At 47.4% G+C, this 20,260-nt stretch overlaps 1 protein-coding gene across 7 annotated transcripts in view; it reads left to right on the top strand.

The window, feature by feature from the left end:
• FGFR1 (fibroblast growth factor receptor 1) overlaps positions 1–20,260 on the top strand; it is a 48,632-nt gene that overhangs the window by 9,642 nt on the left and 18,730 nt on the right. The gene's annotated exons all lie outside the window — the stretch shown is intronic.

Raw genomic sequence — 20,260 nt, 5'->3', positions numbered from 1 at the left:
CTTCTAGAAAATTATTTCAAAGATACATCTTCTATGGGGGTCAGCAGTCATGGCCACATGCCTACCATTTTGCCTTCCTTGACCACATCTCACAGGCCCTGTTGGGAGGCCTGCTGACTGGTTCACTTTGGATATGTATTGCTGGGGGGATTCCAAAGAGATTGAGAACCAGGGAGCATTGTGGGGCATGGGAGCTGGTAGAGATCTATAGCCTGATGAGAATTCAGAGAGATTATTAGTAACAGGAAGGACTTGCCCCGCTGCTCATGGAGTTTGCTGGAGTTGTGAAAATATTTCATGGAGATTATAGGTACAGCAACCTGGTGGCTTTTGAGTCTTTGAGAACTAATATTTGGGCATTTCTGTTGCCAAAGGGTAGTGTGGCTTGTGATTCAGTGGCTGATCACATAAATAGAGAGGGTTGGCAGGCAGTGGATGAAAGGCTTAGGTGTGCATGTGACGTGGTGGCTGCACTTAAAGGGCCATCAGTCTCGGCTATCAGGACTTGTTTAAATGATGAATGGTGAGTGAGAATATTTGTCCACTTATATGGTGATGGAGAAGGAGGAGGGAAGGGTGTGTGAGATTTTCTAGAAGGTCCACTGGCTGGAGCAGGCAGGTGAATGTTGCATTCAGTAACAGAACTGAATGCAAGACCTGAGCTAGAACATACTGGAGACCCAAAGTGGGAGAGACTGTCTCTGCCCAGAAGGAGTTTACCGTCAGGTAGGGGGAGACAAGTACAGAGGTAACGAAATTAAGGTAGGCCGTGTTTAAACCACACAGTGGCATTCTAACAAAATGCAGTGGGAATGCAGAGGAAGAGGGGAGCAGAGAGCATCTGAGATGGATCTAGAGGGATGGGTAGAGGTTTGGAAGGGGGAAGTGAAGGTGGAATAGCATGAGTGCGGGTCCTGAGGTGGGATGTATAAGGGATATAGAGAATGATTTGCCTGATGAGTGGGTGGTTGTAGGAAGTAATGCCTGGAAAAGTTGATTGAGTTAGCACATGAAAGGCCTTAATGCCCTGCTGAGGGAACTACACTTAAATGGGTAGATACTGGGAATCTTGACAAGTCTTAAGCAGGTAGTGACATGATCCAGCTTTCAGAAAATTAATCTGGCAGCTGAATTTGGATGGAGGGGAGGAAGAATTCGGATAGACCTATGTGTAAATCCTGCTCCGCCACTTCATAGCTGCATTACTTGCTTTGACAAATTACTCAAATACACGAAGCCTTAGTTTGCTCATCCTTAAAATGGTGTCAATAATATAGGATTAAATGAGCTAATCCAGAGAAGCACTTAGAGGTAAAGTGTTAGTGGTTATTACTGCTGCTGCCACTATTGCCAGAAAGACTTTAGATTGTTGTTTTGAATGTCTAGCTAGAGGAAGTGAGGGATGAACTAGGGTGGGAGCCATGAGAGTGTAAAGGAAGGAAAAATAGCAGAGACACTATAGAAATAGAATCTTTAAGTAAGTTGAATGTCAACTCTGGGTGACTGGACACAAAGGATGAGATGAGAGGAAAGGGAGTGAGTTAGGGAGGGAGGTTTGTGAGGAGCGAGAAGATCTGGATCAGCCACAGTGTAGACGGTCTTGGGAGTCCCAAAGCAACAAGGGCTTGGATGAGGTTTGAGAATATGGATTTATGACGGACCCTAAAGTATTTTTTTTTTTTTTTTAAGCTTTCTCTGATAAACTCTTGCAGCCCAAGAGTGGAGGGTGGAGAAAGTAAATAGTGTGGACCCCGGGCCTGGGCACTTGTAAGCAGGAAGGGGATGTCCAAGGGCACGAGCGTAAGGAATTCTAGGGGTACTGGTGGGGGGTGGTCATTGAAGCTGGTGGTTGCACACTGGGAAAGGAAGCTGAGGTGGTGGTGGAGGATGGACCAGGGGCTGAAGGTTTTTGATGAAGACAAAGTACAGGCTCCACGAACGGGAGGGAGGGAGTAGGCAAGGTGGACGGGGTGCTGTTAGGAGGCTATGGCAGTGAAGATTGAAGCTAGACCGCAGCTTTTAAAAAATCAACTTAATTGAGATATAATTTGCAGTCTATTAAGTACACCAATTTCAAGTGTATGGTTCAATGTGTTCTGGTAAATGTAACGTCCCGAGTAACACCCCAATCAAGAAATGGAACATTTTCATTACCCCTGAAACTGCCCTCATGCCCCTTTGCAGTCAGTCCCCTTCGCAGCACTGACCCCCGGCAACCACTGATCCACTTTCTGTCACTGTAGATTAGTTTTGCCTATTTTAGAATTTCATATAACAGAATTATATGGTGAAGGTGTATCCATTCACCTGTTGATGGCCATTTGGCTGTTATTACTAAAACTCCCGTGACCATTCGTGTACACGTCTTTGTGTGGGCTATGTTTTCCCTGGAGTTCCTTGGTTTTGATTTTGGCTCCACTTCTTACTGACCATTGGCTCTTAGGAAACTTCCTCTCTGTGCCTCTATAAAATATATTGATAATGAACCTTTACTTCTAAGTTCATTGTGAATATCAAATGGGCATGTATGCAAAGCTGTTAGAACAGTGCCTGTGTACCAGGCAGTAAATGGCAGTTGTGGGTATCTTTTCCTAGAACCCCAAAGGAGACCCCGTATGGTGAGGGGCTTGTTGTTTTGTGGGTGGATTTTGGAATGCCTTAGGACAAAGAAGTGGAAATCCACTGGACTTGTTCTCCAAGTCCCAGTTCTCTGTTTGGTTAAGTCCCTCTCCTATCCCTCTTGAGCTTTGTGGTGGAGAACACGTGCCCCACTGTCTTCAGAGAACTGCTGTGAAGTCACAGGGAAAATCTGTCTCCGAGCTTATAAACCATAAGGTATCTCACAAATGTAAAGCATTATTGTATAGTCCTGGCCCTGCTGATTGTTAAATAATAATGCTGCTGTTGTCTTCAGAAAAGACCATAATCTGTGTATAAAAGGTTTGTCCAAAAGTTTAAAGCAAAGCACCCCAAACCCTGCTCACACTGAGAGCTTCTCCCATTTAGAAAGGCTTTGTGGGGTGTGTGTGTGTGTGTGTGTGTGTGTGTGTGTGTGTGTGTTGGGAGCCCTTCCCCCAGTCTGCAAATGCTCCTGAGGGAGTGGGGAGGGCCTGGAGTTTCTGGCTGTCCTTGGAAAGTTGAGTTAGTAAGGGTTCCAGGAAAACCAGCCTCCCTCCTCTCTCTCTCTCTTCCCTTCTCTGGTTTGGGATATTAAAGAGGTGAAGCTTGTTTCAGATCCTGCTTTAAGGAAAGAGGGAGTTGTGTGTGGTTAGACTGAAGCTGGGTTATGGGCCCAGGGGTAGAATGCCCCTTTAAAAAGATAAGCACCAACTTAAAAGATGGGTTGAGCTTGAGGAGGGTTGTTTCTGTGTATTTTTCTCTCTTTTAGAATAAGTCTTGGGGAAAAGCAAGTGGGTGAATTCAAAACTGCTTGCAAGGCCACTTCTTGAAGTTGGGAGTGGGGGTCCTGCCCCCTTTTCAGCATTCACGTGGTTAAACACCCCAGACTCCATGGACGAGGAGACAGTATGAGACTGGCAGTCTCAAAATACTTGCCTACATGCTCAGAAACCTGCAACTAATAAGCGATTTAATGGGCTGAGGGTTTACAGCTCCTCCCACCTACCCAGATTTGAAGGTTTCTGGTGGCCGGTTGAAGGGGGAGAGGTTACACTTAATGGAAAAGCCGCACGTTTCCATTTCTGGCTGCAAGCCCCCTGGATGCCGGGCGCCACAAAGCAAGGCTTTGTCTTTGTGTTCTGCAGAAACCTGCGCCCATGGGGGAGAGGCTGCCAGTGGTGCCACAGACATTGCCCCAGCTTCAAGTTGTAGGGCCCTGGCTGCCCCAGGCAAGCCCCCACAAGGGGTCTCACAGCTGTCTTTGGCCCAAAGGGGTATGCATTTCAGCCTGGCTGCAGGGGGAGCCTCAAATAGGTACCAGAAGGTATCCCACTACCAGCCTCAGACAGGTTGCAATCCCACTGGCTGCAGCCGATTGCCGTGGTGGGAAGACCAGTGTCCGGTGGCTGCGTGGGACACATGCAGGAGCGCTCTGTCCCCAATATAATGTCTTCTTGTGAAAGAACCTGTTTACTTCTAATTCACACTGGATGTTTAAGAGGAGCTTCTTCATCCTCTGCCAGAAGGCGAGTGGAATTACATGGAGCAGAAGGTGATATGGATGACCCACTTGAGAACAAGGGTGGAGGATGTAAGTCTGTAGGAATCTCGGGGTGCTTAGCTACCAGGTTTCCCCAGAGGATCTGCTCTGTCCCACATCCCTCTCCCCAGAGAGAACTGGCTACAGTGCCTTTGAAAGGGTGTGTTTGCAAGTGTTCCCAGAGCTGAGCTGAGCAGGGTGAGGGTAGGGAGGACCCATCTCAGCATGTGAGAGAATGTGAGGGAGGCACACTCACGTGTCCTGCTTGACCACACTGGGCAAGTGCAGCAAAGCCACTCCAGGGCTGTGTTCTTGGCTCTAGCTTCTGCATTGCTACACCATTAGCTTCACTGATTTTCCACTCTGGCTTTGCCAGCCAGCTCCCCGAAGTCAGGGAGGAGGAATTTCTCAGGGAAGAACAAATGGCTGTCCAGAGCCCTTGCCTCAGGTGGGGGAGGGGAGGGAGCCCAAACAAAGAATCAGGCCAGGATTCTGTCACCTGGTTTCTGTAACTACCTGGAGTCTGGAGTGGGCAGGAACTGGAGAGAGTGTGTCAGGGACTCCTTTGGAACTGGTGGCCCCAGCACAGAGGTGGGTCAGCAGGGCTCGGCCGGGTGCCTGCTCCTGGTCAGGCAGAAGCAGTGAGTGATGGCTTGTGTCTGGCGCGGTGATGGATGGCCTTGGGAGAAGTGAGTTCTGGGGAGTCATTATCCTGGAGGGCGAGGTCCAGGGTCAGAGAGCCTGACCAGCAGCTGCGCCCTGTTTTTACAGTGCCTCATTCCTCTGGGGCCGCTGGGGGCTCCAGCTCACCCTGTAGACACCGCCTTTGCCTCTTCCTTCCTTCCCCAAAGCCTGGAAATGAGACAACTGTTTCCCTGCTGACCGGGGAAAGTCCAGCTGCTCTGGCGCTCCTGGTCTCCCCAGTTCAGCTGCCCAGGCCTCCCTGTTCATTCTGGAGGGTTGGCTCATTCACAGACTTACCACACACATTCTCTTCTCTCTGCCCACCCTACCCCCTCCCCAGGCCCCAAGTGATCAGCTGAAAGTTAACTGCTCTACCTGGGCTCTTAAGGGCCTGGAGTAAATCCCTGTTTCCTCTTAGGAGAAGGCTTCTGGAGTCTGGGCTGCTCCTGAACTTGGGTGTTTGCTCTGACCTCCAGCTGGCGATGGCCAAGTAGGGGGGAAGTTGCCTGAAGCCCCCATGGTAAGCTTGTTGGCCCTTAGTGGGGCCATGGTATGGTACAAGACACTGAGCTCCTGCCCTCAGAATTCCCCTCTCCTGGTTGTTGGTTCAGGCCGACTCTCACCTTTCTGCTTGCCAAACGAGGTGCCCAGTGCCTTCATCTAAAGGCTTTGCTCTTTGCAAACCGGGAATGCTGGGGTGAGGGGTCTGTCCAGTTAGATCCTGACACTGAGAAAGTTGGGCTTGGGCGGGGCTTGAAACTCAATGCTCCTTCCTTATCCCACATGTTGTGGTGTGGCCAAGTCTCCTGGGATGGGTTGTGTAAAAGGAGGTGAATGTTGGGGCAGCAGGCCCTGCCATTTGAGTGAATGCGGCTGTGTTTCCCAGGCCCTGGATGTGTAGGCGCATTGAGCCTCAAGTGGGTGAGAGGGTCAAGGAGTTCGGCAAAGAGTGGACCTTAGTGGTTATGAGCTTGGGCAGGGAAAGAGGTTAAAAACCATCAAGACTGAAGTTTCAAATACTTAACCAAGAAAGTTGAATTTAGAGCTTAGCCCTTCCTCAGTTCTCTCCAGGATAGAAAACCAGCCTCTGGCTAATGGTCCCCTCACCATTCATTCGCTGATTTACTTTTCTTTCTTTCTTTCTCTTTCTTTCTTTCCTTCTCTCCTTCTCTCCTTCTCCCTCTCCCCCTCTCTCCCCCTCTCTCCCATCCTTTCATCCATCCGTCTGGCCAAACAAGACTCTTCCTTATTCCTTGTTGAGTACAACGTATACATTCATACATAACCATTGTTGATTCTGGTCCCTTAGCTGGACATGTCCGTCCCTATCCTTTTCTCCTTTCCCTTTTTGTAATTCCTACTCTTAGCTTAAGGTTTAGGTTGGGTTTAGCTTAAGGGCCACCTCCCTCTTGAAGACTTCCTCTGTCTTCAAATTAATCACTCCTTTTTCCCCCTTCTGTTTAACTTTCTGTCTAGCTCTTCCTTTACTCTGCCTTATGTTATGTGGAGTTTTTAATGTATGGCTGTTTCCTCCACTAGAACGAAGTTCTATGCAATCAGAAAGAATATTTTTATTGTTAGTTTAAAATGTGGATATTTTGATATGTAATTTACATTCATCATGGAAAATATAGCCTTGTAAAGAGAAAAAGAAAAACTCATATTCCCATCATCTAAAAATAATCACCATTAACTATGAATCTATTCCTTTAGACTTTTTTTCTTGGATTTATACAATCGTGACTTTTCATAAATAGGATTTATGTGATCGGTACACAGTCGTGAGTCGCTTAACAACGGGGATACATTCTGAGAAATGTGTCCTTAGGCGATATTGTCATTGTGCGAACATCATAGAGTATACTTACACAAACCTAGATGGTCTAGCCTACTACACACCTAGGCTGTATGGTACTAGTCTTGTGGGACCACCATCGCATATGCAGTCCGTCGTTGACTGAAACATCGTTATACGGTGCATGACTGTATACTGGTTTGTAACTTAATCACGTATTTATTGCCATGTAGAGAAAATTTTTTCATCAAGCTTAATAACTATGTAGTATTCCACTGTATGGGTGTGCAAAATTTATATACCAAAATTTATTTATTTATTTACTAGTCTTCTAGGTATTGGGTATTTAAGTTATTTTCAATAGTTTGCACTTAAGTGAACATATTTTTACAAATAACATTTGTCCATGTCTCCAATGATATTTACATTCTAAAAGTTTTGATTACATAGTGCCAAATTGCCCCAGAAAGGTTATACCAGTAAAGGTCTTCTAAAGTAATAATAAATATTATTTATTGCATCTTTACGTTTTTACATCTTTACACCGATCCCGTGGCCATGGGTTGCATTCCCGTAATCAGATGAGGAAACTGAGGTTCAAGGAGTTAAGTAACTGTCTAAGGTCATATAGTTGTGAGATGTGGAACTGGGATTCAGGCTCAGCTAGGTCTGACTCCAGTATTTTTTCCAGTGTATTACTCTGCATCCTTATATCGAATTGAGTTTCCCCCCAAAATTGAGGCAGACCAACATTTGAATTTAAACATTGCAGGGCCCATCCCCTTTATCTCGCAGGAGTCAGCCTTCGCCTCCCTTCTGGGGTGGTGTGCACACGTGTGTGATTGGGGTAGGAGCAGCTCTGCCGTTTCTTGAGTGACTTTCTGCTTTTACTGCGAGGTTATGCATCGGTCATAGGTCTATGAGCTGCCCTGATGAAAGTGGCTCCCTAGCCTGGAATAATCAATAGAACAACAACCTCATTGAGGCTGCCTTTCCCAGTGTAGCTGAGACCTCCTACTTGGAGAAGGTCTAGGATCAGAGGTCCCCACAGTGCCAAAGCCACACCTGGGTTTTCTCTGTAGGTCACACTTATTCTAGAATGTAGTGGTATTGTCCAGACAGTAGATTGCTTCTGAAAGGGTTGTGGTCCAACAGTGTCTGATGGATGTCAGAAGGTTCAAAGAGGCTGGAGGATTAGCGTTGTTTTGAGGCTACCAGTATATATATATTTAAAACACGAAGAAATGTAAAAAAGGGTTGGGTCCTGAAGTTTTGTTTCTCTTAGTGTTTACATTTAACAAATTAATGTTTTAAACAAAAATATGTATTACAATGTAATTGGGCTAGTCACAGAATAATGACAGGATTTAAAAAATATATATTAATTTGTGGTATACTATCTGAAGGGTAGGAACAGAACACAGGTTTATTGAAAGTTGTGTGGTAAATATTTTCTTCCAGTTCTGTCAGTAAATATCTGTGTAACCTTTTGGGGAAAAAACACTGAAAGTCTTGGAGGCCCCTCTGGAATGGGAGGCCCAGGACACATGCCATCCCTACGGCTAGCCTCACCATGGGTTAGGGCCAGATTACTCTCACTAGACATAGCAAATACAGTCATCCCTCGGTCTCCACAGGGATTGGTTCCAGGAACCTGTGAGGATGCTCAAGTCCCTTATATAAATGGTGTAGTACAATGAATACAGTCGGCCCTCCATATCCACGGGTTTTGCATCAACTGCACAATAAGTGACTCATTTAAGAAGTGTAATTCATGGGGCGGCCCCATGGCTTCGCTGTTAAGTGCGCGTGCTCCGCTGCTGGCGGCCTGGGTTCAGATCCCAGGCGCACACCAACACACTGCTTCTCCAGCCATGCTGAGGCCGCGTCCCACATACAGCAACTAGAAGGATGTGCCACTATGACATACAACTATCCACTGGGGCTTTGGGAGAAAAAAAAGGAGGAGGATTGGCAATAGATGTTAGCTCAGAGCCGGTCTTCCTCAGCAAAAAGAGGAAGATTAGCACGGATGTTAGCTCAGGGCTGATCTTCCTCTCGCACACACACACACACACACACACAAACCACTGCTGCACTCCACTTGCACAGCTCTTCATTCTGAAGCAGAGCCCGAGCTTGGGAATTCTAACAAGTTCCCAGAGGATGCTGATGCTGCTATTCCGGGGACCGCACTTTGAGAATCTCTGATAGCAATTAATTCTCACTCAAAAAAGTCTATAAGGGAGGTGTTTCCATTTAACAGTTTAGGAAACTGACTCAGAGAGGTCACAGAAAAACTTGCCAAGGTTAACAGCTAATAAATAGTGGAGCTAGAGTTAAGACTCAGGTCTGATACCAATGCCTACATCTCTAACCCCTGTACTGAGAGCAGAGGTGAGGAAGGTGGAACATCAGAGAGTCTAGGAAGAGAAACAGGCAGGGAGGGAGCTGGGAAAGGTGGCAGTTTGCCTGGGGGTAGTGGGGAGGGAGGAATGACAAGGAGTAGGAAGTGGGTCTGAGAGCTTTCCTGGGAGGATGGAGACCCTCTTCCTGGAATGCCCTCCTGCTTCCTTGTTGCTTGGGGCTGTAAGTCAATTATCGCTGCCTTTGGAATGCTGATTAGCTCTCCAGCCAGTTAGAAGAGTCCTTTTGCATTCAGAAATCTCTGCTCCTTTACTGTCAAACTTCAGAGTTTACTTTTGGAATTAAGGTTTATTTTCCTTAGGTTTTAGGAATTAGCTTTTGAGCCTTAGAAGAGTCAGGTTCCTTGACTAACTACTGAATGAAGTTCTCCCTTTGGCATTCGAAACTTTTCTCGATGTTATTTGAGCAATCAAGACTTTATTAGTGCCCAGAGGGTACATTTGAAAGTGGCATTTATTTTATAATGTTCCCCTCCTCCACTAGCCTCAGATTCCCAATCCATTTTTAAAATTGTTTTGCCAGCTAGTTCTTTTGGGATAAGACATCATGAGCATCAAACAAGGACAGTGAAATAAATTCTTCTGGAATACCTGGGCTCCCAGCTGTCTGCCAGTCACAGCCTCTCAGCTACTCCATGTCCTCCATTCTAAGGCTTCTTCTGACGAGAACATCATGGGCCAGAGAGAAGGGATGAAGGGAAGCATTTATTCAAGGTGCTGATGGCCAGAGCCCTGTGAACACAACAGAATCCCCTTGCCTTTCCTCACACCAGAGGGAGCTCTTTGCTCTTGGGGGCAGAAGGCGATGGCAGTGAGTGATGCTCAACTTGTGAGGCCCAGTAGAAACTTAGAATGTTGGTTAGAGCTGGAGAGGGCCTAGAGCTTGTCCAGTCAGTCAGCCTTCACATTTCACAGTTGAGGAAACTGAGGCCCAACAGGGGAGGTGCCTTGCCGAGGATCACACAGTTAGTGGTAGGGCCTGTCTTCTGAGTGATTTCCACTCAGATGCTCTTTTCCCTGTACCAGCCAATTACAACCACCTGTGGCTCAAGCAGAGTTTGGGACTCAGTGGTTTTTACAAGGATTTCAAACTAGGCTCTCATCCTTTAGGACATCTGGAATGTTGACCTTGCGCATAGTAGGAATCTCTCCCTTAGGATTCTAATTGCTCAAGATCCCCCAGGTCGTCTGAGCAGAGGAGGCCCCAGTGTCCATATTGGCCCTTTTCTTCCCTCAAGCTTCTTCCATCTGCTCTCTACCTGAGAGCCATGCCATCTCAGGTAGAAAAATTCCTAAACCATGTTATTTTAATTTCTTAAAACAGAGAGTACTACTAAATGCTCAACTTTCCTGGTGTGTCTGAAGGAGAGCGATTGAAGAATGAATACGGGGTACGTCGATGGATCCTCTGGGTCCCCGCTATCCTGTAAATCTGTGGAACAGACCAGTGGTCCCAGATTTTTAGATTTCGTGGGCTGGCCAAATTTCCCCTCAATTTTTTGGAACCTACATAGGGTTGACAACTTATTTTGCCACATAGAACATTTTAAAAAAACCAACACTGCCCACTACCATTACCATTTTTTTAATTGTGGTAAATATACATAACATAAAATTTACTATTTTCACCATTTTTAAGTGTACAGTTCGATGGCATTAAGTATATTACATTGTTCTGCAGTCATCACCACCATACATCTCCAGAACTTCTTCACCTTCCACGAGCAAAACTCTATACCCATTAAACGCTAACTCCTCATTCTCCCTTCCCCCAGCCCCTGGCAACCACCTTTCTACATCATTTCATTTTAAAAGGATGTTCATTCCCTTTATTCTCATCATATAAAAATAAAAGGGATTTCTTATCATTGAAAAACAAGTAACTTTATGAAGAGCCCATTCCTTTCCCCCCTGCAGTGGGCAGTGACCCTCCTTACCGAGGGCTCTGTGACCCAGACCCAGACCCAGACCCAGACCCACCGTTGCATCAAGGGGACTGGACAGGGAGCAGAGATGGCAGGCACGATGGGGTGCTGAGAGCTCTGGTGAATTGTGCTTTCAAGCACCCATTGAGGTTTGGGGGGAGCCCAAAGGCAAATTCTGAAACAGCTGAGCCCGCTACTAATTCATCAGCAAGTTTAGGGAGCGGCAACTTTTTCCTGCCCAGCTGCTGGTGTTGCCTTCCCCAACAAGCTCTGCTGAGTGTGTGGGGCAGGGGGCGTCCAGAGGCCCTAGTAGGGAGTGGGGTGGGGGGAGGGCAATACATTCTTTTCTTTAAGGAACCTGACCGGACTGGAAGGTCAGAGCGCAGCGGAGTGGGAGCTGCAGGATTACCTCTTTGCTGTTGATTCCTCTCACTCTCCTCCCCCACTCGTAATGATCTTTCCATTACAGAACCCAGACCAGGAAGTGCATGACAGGTCGCAGCTGCAGACACATGGCTGGGAGGCCTGGGCTCCGGGCCAGTGGTGGGAGGGTCTGAGCTCCCCTTCCAGCAGCAGGACCCCTACACACGCGCGCGCGCGCGCACACACACACACACCCCCCACACACACGTACACACATACACCACTTCAGCTAGTTGCCCAGCTTTTCCCTTACAACTTAGTGGAAGATGTTCTTACCTCTGCGTAGTAACAGTTGGTGGTCACTTGTACTTTTGCTTTGAGTTTAGGAAGTGATTTTTAATAAGGCAGGAGAAGACCCCCACCTGAGTGTTTGGTCCCCTCAGCTTACAGCCCACATAATGGTCCTTACTGGGTTTGAGGTTCTTTTGGGAAAGCTTTCCATCTTTGAGTAGAGGCTCTGTAACTCCTTTCTGTAAAAGAGGACCAGCCAACATGGCTTTAGAAGCTTCCTGAGTGTCAAGGGGAGTTGTTGGGCACAGTCTTAATGCCTCCGAAGTGATCGATTTTCCTCTTTATGATTCTTTCAAAATGTCGGGTTCAAAACCTGTTTTGGGGGAGGCCTACATGCAAGAGCATGGGCTTTGCAAACGCACAGACCTGGGTTCAAATCATAATGAATGTGTAGAGCCTCCTTCATTTTTCTATCTTTATTGGGGCCGGCTCCTTCCACATACAAGTTTGCTCAGGAAATGTTAATTTACCCGCAACTGTGTCCTGGGGGGGCACTTGTCACACAGGAACGTCTGTCTCCACCGCCAGCTGTGTGGTTGGCTTTCTTCCCTGAATCTGCCAGGGCTGGATTCCTCTGGTGCCAAATGTGGAACGGTGACACAAACTTCTAGGAACCGGGAGCTCAGACCACCCTTCCCCGAGGCTGCAGGGCATCCATCTTGGGCATCTTCTTGGGTGAGCAGGCTCTACGCGTCCTGCATGTCCCAAGTGAACTTTCCTCTTCCCAGGGCAACTCTGCCTTCCTGGGAAGGTAAGCGGGAGAGAAGCAGTGTCTGGGAACCCTTTCAGGAAATGGGTGTAGGAAGAGACTTCTTCTCGGCTCCGGGTGTCAGTAGTAAACAGTTGGGGTGAGAGCTTTTGCTGAGGAGAGAGGAAGAAGGGAATTTTCTTTTAAAACAACTCCTGGGCACATTCCTTTGTTAATCACTTAATTACAGCCCTTCTCCCCAGCCTGAGCGTGCTCTCCCCATGGTGGGAGGTAGAGGGGAGGTGGGGGATGCTGGTGCTGATTAGGGGCACCATCCCTGGGAGGGAAAAAACTACAGGTATGGAGGAGGCAGCAGGTAGAACCCGGCACAGGGGTTTGAACCCCAGCCTCCGATCTGATGCTGTGTTGCCCCCACAACATCTGTTTGAAGGTTTACACAAAAGTCTGGGCCCAGGGCACTTTCAGCCTGGCTCTCCTGAGTGGGGTTCTGCGTGCCTGGGCCTCCTCCTGCCCAACTCCTGGGGAGCTGGTTTTGGGGGGTCTTGGGCCAGGCACAGGGCCCTGGCTGTGGCTTTGGCCAGCGCAAGTGGCTCTGCACTAAATTACAGTGACAAGGTGGGACACACAAAAGACCGAAATCTTTTTTTAATAAAAACAAAACAAAACTCCGACCCCAAGCCCCTGGGCTGGTGAATGGCGATGGCTTCCTGTCAGGATTAGCCGGGCTGCCTGGGCATGTGTGCACTGCCTTTCTCCTCAGGAAATACCTTTAGTAAGCCCCGGTGGGGTCCCCATGGCAACGCGCGAGGGGACCTGCTGACAGAGGCCATTCAGCCCGCCATTGTTCCTCGGCCCCTTTGTCGGGAGCTGTATTGCTGCCCCTCTGGCAAACACAGCAGTTTGCACCGTTTTGTCAGGCTGAATGTGGAGTTTTTACATTTTAATGGGCTCTTCTGGTAGTGGCCCATTTGCATGCAAAATGGTCCTTCTTACTTCTTTCCCTTTTTCTATTAAAAAAAACCCTACTCTCCAAATCCCCTGGGTCGGGGGACTGGTGAGTGCTGCTGGATCAGGGTGTCTGACCCCGCTAATTGACTTGGGGTCCCTGTCTCCCCTACCACATATGCCTGTGTTCCCCATTTCCGCAGCTTTCCCTGTATCTGGGGACATCGTGGGTTCAGAGAACCACGTATCTTTAGGGCTCCCTCTCTGTACCCCAATCCTTGCAGAGTGATAGTTGTTCACCCTCTGGCCTGGTCTTGCCAGACTAAAGTAAGTTTTCAGTTCCATTTCAAAACCAAAATAATGTAATAAAAAACCTGTGCAGAGGACTCCCAGAGCCCTGCTGCGCTGTTCTGTGTTCCTTTTAAGTTGTTTTTAAAGCCACCCCGAGTTCCTCCCCCACCCACAATTGCCCCCTCATTTATCTCTGGGGAGTTTGTGCCAAGGCTGTAAACATTCCTGGACCACCAGTTCCCCCATGTTACTGAAGAGGATGGCCGTTCTCCCCTAATTTTCTTAACCCAGAAATCCAAAATCAAAAGGATTTCATAGGGATGACAGAAATCGCAACCGTGAGACATCTGCCTGGAGTTTGTTGGGGCCGGTTATTCAAGCCCTCTGCCCTTTGGACTGTATAATGTGGATGACACCGCTCCTGACCTCAGAGGGCAGATAAGACATGTACTTATGGACCAACCCACAGCCAAGCAGATGAATAAGTGCAAGAGAAAGCCATGAACATTTGTAAGTCACATTATAAAAATGGGATGAAGAATGTAGTTGGAGAAGTCTCGGGAGAATGAGTTTTAATGTCTAGGGAAGTGGTGAGGAGATGGGAGGAGAAAGGCATTTTAGGAGAAAGCAAAATAAAAGGGGCAGTCAGGGTATTGGGCTGAAGAGGCAGAACTGGGATATTGGGCAGCTGAGTGGGGGAGGGGAGGTGGTGGAGAGGCTCCAGATTCTAGAGGAGGAGGAGATAAACTGAGGCCCTCAGGAGTGTGAGGGGAGGGGACGCGGAGTGCCCGTGCTGACGGCTCAGGGCTTGAGAGCTGGGACAGTCTGAGGATATTCGATCAGGAGAGCTGGCCCAAGGGAAGGGTTGACAAGCCCCTTTGCCTAATGTTCTTAATCTTCTCAGTGGAGTCAGGCAGGGGTCATCAGAGGTCATCAACTCAGCTGTAAGCTGTAATCAAGGGTGAGGGGCTTGGCACTGGAGAAGGTGTCAGGTGACTGATCCAGGATTGAGCCGGGAACACAAGGAGGGGGAGAGGGGCTGTGCTGTCTACCTGTAGCCAAGGCAGAGCTCTCCGTACCTCCAGTGGATCACCTCTCACTGTCCCGTGCACTGGGTGAGAAGCGAGACGTTGTGGAGGGGCCCAGGCTCCAGCAGACCCAGCATCTAGAGCCAATGCTGACCCCTGTTTTGTGACTGGGGGAGGTCCCTCAACTTCCATTTCTCATATTTAAATTGGAATGAACATGAATGAACATGCCTTGTAGAGTACCAAATGCCATCCCAAAATAGGGCATTGTTATTACTCCTGAGTCTGCTACTATTTCCTCACCTGCCAAATGTGCACAGTCACACCCGCTCCACTTTAAAGCACAGATGAGCATGGACGGGAAAGTGCACTTATAAATTAAAAACACCAAATTATCAGGCTGTGGGACTGAGGGAAAGAGAAAGGAAGGATAAGGCCAAAGCACCCAACTTCAGAATCTCATGCAAGGAGGTAGGACACATGAATGTGCCATTGGACAGGATCAATGGGCTAGACAGAAAGGGTTTCAGTCACTTTTTGCAAGTCAAGGATTGCAAAGGCCCAGCAAGGATACAGGCTACCTTTCAAAGCAGTAGACCTGGCTCTGGATGTGAATGGATTCTGGAGAGCCAGGCCACCTAGGTTTGAATCCCAGCTCGGCCTCTTACTAACTAGGTGGGCTGACTTGGACAAATACTGGACCTCTTTGTGCCTCAGTGTCCCCTCCGTAAAATGAGGATAATAATAGTACCTACTTCACAGGGTTGCTGTGAACTAGTTGTGCTTGACACATAGTAAGCGTCCGCGTCCCTAGAGTAGAAATAATAAGTATCAGCCTCATAGCGTTGCTGTGAGGATTAAATGATAGTCTGTGTTAAAAGCTTTCACAATATATGGGATATTAGTAAGCATGCTGTAAATATTGGCCAGTCTTAGTATTACCGTTTTCAGAGTTGTTTAAGGATCCCAAGATAATATATGGGAAGGCACATGGTAATTTGCAAAGTGCTATGCAAATATGTTGTTATTCTGCACCAGGTTCATGTTAAGTTGTGGGCTTTGGGGATGGATAACTTCCAGACCAAATTGGCTCTTATGGGACCAGGGCTGGTGAAGTGGTATTTCAAAATACATTTTCAGGTATATTTGTCCATGTGGCATGAAAGGCCAGCATTCATCTTCTCTGCATAGAAATTTGTTCCCTGGGACTCCGTTAGTGGTTCTGTTCTATTCCCCATCTTTCAAGTTGAAATCATTACTTTTTGCTATTTTCTACCATGACCCTTCTGTTCCAAGCAGGCCATACGGTCTGGCCTCATCTCCCACTCCCCCTCATCCCCAGGCACAACCCTGCTCATAAGCACCTCATCCTTTTCTACTCTCTCCAAAGTCTTCAGTCCCAATCTAAATCCTTATTTGTTTCCTCCCTTTTTCTACCATTATGTCCAACCTCTGCTGTGAACATTGCTATCTGCTCTGACCATCGGTACTTCTACTTAAGTTCTGTAACATCGGAGTCTGTGTTGGATTGCCTGTGCTGGGTTCTCATATTCTTCAGTTGTCTCGTGTTGTAGTGCATCATACATATCAAGGTGTCGTGTAAATCTTATCGCCCTGCTTAGGGCAAGGCATAGGTCTCTGCTCCTTTGTTTAATCCATTTCTTCTTGCACAGTAACAAGGGTTCACAGAGGTACCTAATGATAGCTATTTTGAAGAAAGCTCCCTGTCTTCTCCTTGGATTTTTGGGAGCTGGGGTCTCATCTTCTTATAAGAATGACAAGGTTCGTGTGGGTTTAGGCCTCCTCAGGGCTCCATTCCCCCACCCTACACAGTGCCCATGGCTGGAGAAGACTCAGAGATGTAGAATCAAGAAGTTGGGTCTGATCTGATGTATGTAGGACAGAACTGCCTGCTAGATGACAGTGGTGGGTTTCTGGCCAGTTCTGCCATAGATTCTGTTGGCTTGTTGGGAATTGCAAAGCCCTGGTATTTTGGAGGCAAGTCGGAAGGGAGAGAGACTCGGTAGGACTCCATTAACATTGATCATGTTCCTAGACTTGAAAGCACCACGGGAAGCAGTGGTGCTCTCACCTCTCCATCTTTCTAGCTGCTTCCTTGAGGATTACTAAAAAGTGTGAGTCCCCGCTCTGCTCCTAGTTTCCCCTGGGGGATAAAGAGGCCCTGTCAGAAAAGCAGGATGGAATTGTTGATTGGTTTATGAATCCCTTTCACTCCCACTAAATTGGGTACCAAATCCAGCCTGCATGGCCTTCCACGGTCCACCTGCCACCTGCACCTCCCAGGAACCTGCCTCAGGAACAGAGCCTTGGTCTCAGATTCAGCAGCTCAGCAGGGGCCTTTGTTCTCTGCTATTTTCTGGAGAGTTGGCCAAGGCATTGGCGGCCTTAATCCTCTACAGATGTTCAAGTCAAGCCCTAACCCTAACCTTCCCTCTCCCGGTGATGATAGTGACTCTGTGCCGTGGGTATCACAGCACGGTGCACGTTTTTTCCACAAAGCACCCTGAGCACATTGCACCTAGAGCCTGTGAGAGTGAACGCCGTAATTTGACTCATGCCAAACATTTTCAGCCTCAGGCTAGGTCACCACAGAATCCAGATACCAAATGTCCTTAGCCTCCATTCCTACCTCATCTCTCAGGGAACAAGATGCATAAAACAAATGTTTTGGTTTACTGCTTCCCTCATAGCATCTCCATTCCAATTAAGCAGGTTCTCCAAGACATGGAACGTTGGTTTCAAGTGGCTGAGCAATAAACTGACTTTCTTTTCTTCATCTTTCATTGCCAGCCCAATAAAGGTGTCAGTTAGCTGCTTTTCTTGCTGACATCTAACAACAAGTATAGCCTGGCCCATTGGTCTTGATCAGAGAAACGCCAGCTCAGAGGAGATGGAAGCACAGCTGCAAGGGCCATTCTAAGGAGGACATAAACGGGGGACATTGGAAAGACCAAAAGAGAATGAAGAGTAGTGACTTGATTGTTGCAGGCCACCAGTGAGCAGCGATGTCTTCGCATCAGCCACCTTACTTAGGACTCCCCAAGGTCAGGACCATAATTCAGGGCAGTGATGCAGATGACAGGGCCCAGTGAGCCAGCAAGTGGTTGGTTAGCTTTTCATCACCTCCTAGAAGGAAGTGGCATTATCCCTGCTTTGTAAATGAAGCCTTCGACACATATCCTAGAGCACTATTAGCCATGAAAAAATTCACTATAACCCAAGACCTGTAGGCTGATTTTTGATTCTTCTAAAAATTAGCCTTTGCCAGATGCTAAATTCAGTTCAAGACCTATTGGGTATTTTCTATGTTTCTGACATTGTTAGGCAGCTTGGGAACATTGTAATAGGCAATTCTGCTCTGAGTTGCTTGCTACTTCCTAGGAGAGGCAAGACATGGACACTTTTTTTTTTGGTAGGGAAGATTAGCCCTAAGCTAACATCTGTTACCAATCCTCCTCTTTTTGCTGAGGACGATTGGCCCTGGGCTAACATCCGTGCCCATCTTCCTCTACGTTATTTGTGGGATACCTGCCACAGCATGGCTTGATAAGCGGTGCGTATGTCCATGCCTGAGATCCAAACCTGTGAACCCCAGGCCGCCGAAGTGGAACGCGTGAACTTAACCACTATGCCGGCCCCAAGACATGGACACTTTTGACTGGAAGCAATACACCCAAATGTCCATCAACCAATGAATGGATAAATAAGATGTGGTATATCCATGCAATTGAATATTATTTGGCCATTAAAAGGAATGAAGTATTGAAACATGCAGCAGCATAGAAGAACCTTGAAAACATTAATGCTAAATGAAAGAAGCCAGTCACAAAAGACCATATAGTGTGTGATTCTATTGGTATGAAATATCCAGTATAGGCAAATCTATAGAGACAGAAAGCAGATTGGTGGTTGCCTAGACTAAGGGGAGGGAAAGGAGATGGCAAATGACTGATAGTGGGTATATATACTAAACTATAGTATAGTTTCTTTTTGTGGTGATAAAAATGTTCTAAAGTTAGATTGTGGTGATGGTTGCATAACTCCGTGAATATGCTAAAGAACATTGAATATACTAAAGAACACTGAATCTATATGGGTGGGTTTTATGGCATGTGAATTATGTCTGAATAAAGATGTTAAAAAAAGAAACAATACAAGATGGTATGTGATTGAGTATGAATTTGTGTGGTCCAGACAGTAAGTGTTTTGCAGAAAATTAGGATAAAGACACTTGTGCTAACAAGTCTTGATGTCTTGATGGTGCACTTTGAGTCGGTGGGGTAGGAGGACTCTAGAGAGATGGCTGGCAGTCTTGAGCAGAGGTATGTTTTGTTGTGGAGGGAGAATGCAGTTAATGTGGAGTGGAAGGTAGGAGAAGAAGGTTACCTGGAGGGGTGGAAACAGATTGTGAGGAGCTTTGAATGCCAAGCAGGGGCTTAGATTTTATCCTATACATGGTGTAGGATCTTGAATAGGAGAATGATGGGACAAAGTGCACCAAGGCCTGTAGTATCAGGGTGAGTTTGAACTCCAGGGGCTGGGAAAGGAAAGCTGGTTCTTGAGGCCTTCTATAGATCACGTAGAAGAATTTTGTGTGCGCATCCTGGTTGGGAAGAGCAGGAAGTAATGGATCGAGACTAGAGTCAGCCAGAGATGGTCTCAGCGGGGCCGGGGTCCCTCTGCTGCTTTCCCTGGGGGAAGTGCCCTGTTTTCCTTGCTACCTTTTTGTCTCAGGGATCTGTCAACATAGGCTGCGATGCCAGAGGCTAAGAATCTGAGTGTCCTGAGCTCACTGTTTGACCAGTGGCTGGTACAGATCACGAGCTGCAAAATATTTAATCAGTAAGGTCACTGGAGGGAAAAGAGATTTGATCAATAGGAGTGTCTGCTGTTTTCCCTAAGCGTCAAGTCTGAACTGCTTTTCTCCTACCTTCTTTTGGCAAAACCACAAACCATTAAAAATGGAAAGAATAACTTTTTTTAAGACCCACAAAAGCTTATTTTTAATCAGTTGTGTGGTCTGCTCACCTTTGTGGTGTTCCTCTTGACCTGATTCACAAAAATAAATGAGTGCTAGCCTGGTGGTTTCCCGACCCTTCTAAAGCACCACCCCCCTTTTGATGACTCAATATTGACCCAGTATTTGAGACAGAGCCCTTGGGTTGAAGTGGGCCAGGATCTTGATCCCTGAGCCTCATCCGAGGCCCCTCTGAGGAAAACTGCTGTTAGTCCCTGGTGCCATCTGACACCCAGCACACCCATTTCTTCTTTTGTAAGGTTTCTAGCAGAAACCTGTTGGGCACTTCAGGAAGAGTTCATCAATATGAGGGTGGTGAAGGAGAAAAGGGAGTTTAGAGAGGAAGTCAATGGAGCCGGCCCCGTGGCTTAGCGGTTAAGTGCGTGCGCTCTGCTACTGGCGGCCCAGGTTCGGATCCCGGGCGTGCACCAACGCACCGCTTCTCCGGCCATGCTGAGGCCGCGTCCCACATACAGCAGCTAGAAGGACGTGCACCTATGACATACAACTATCTACTGGGGTTTTGGGGAAGAAAAAGGAGGAGGA

The sequence above is a fragment of the Ceratotherium simum genome, chromosome 28 (genome assembly GCF_057802395.1).
Source record: "Ceratotherium simum simum isolate JZ-2026a chromosome 28, ASM5780239v1, whole genome shotgun sequence".
Lineage (NCBI taxonomy): Eukaryota > Metazoa > Chordata > Mammalia > Perissodactyla > Rhinocerotidae > Ceratotherium > Ceratotherium simum.
This window is presented reverse-complemented; position numbering and strand designations above follow the sequence as displayed.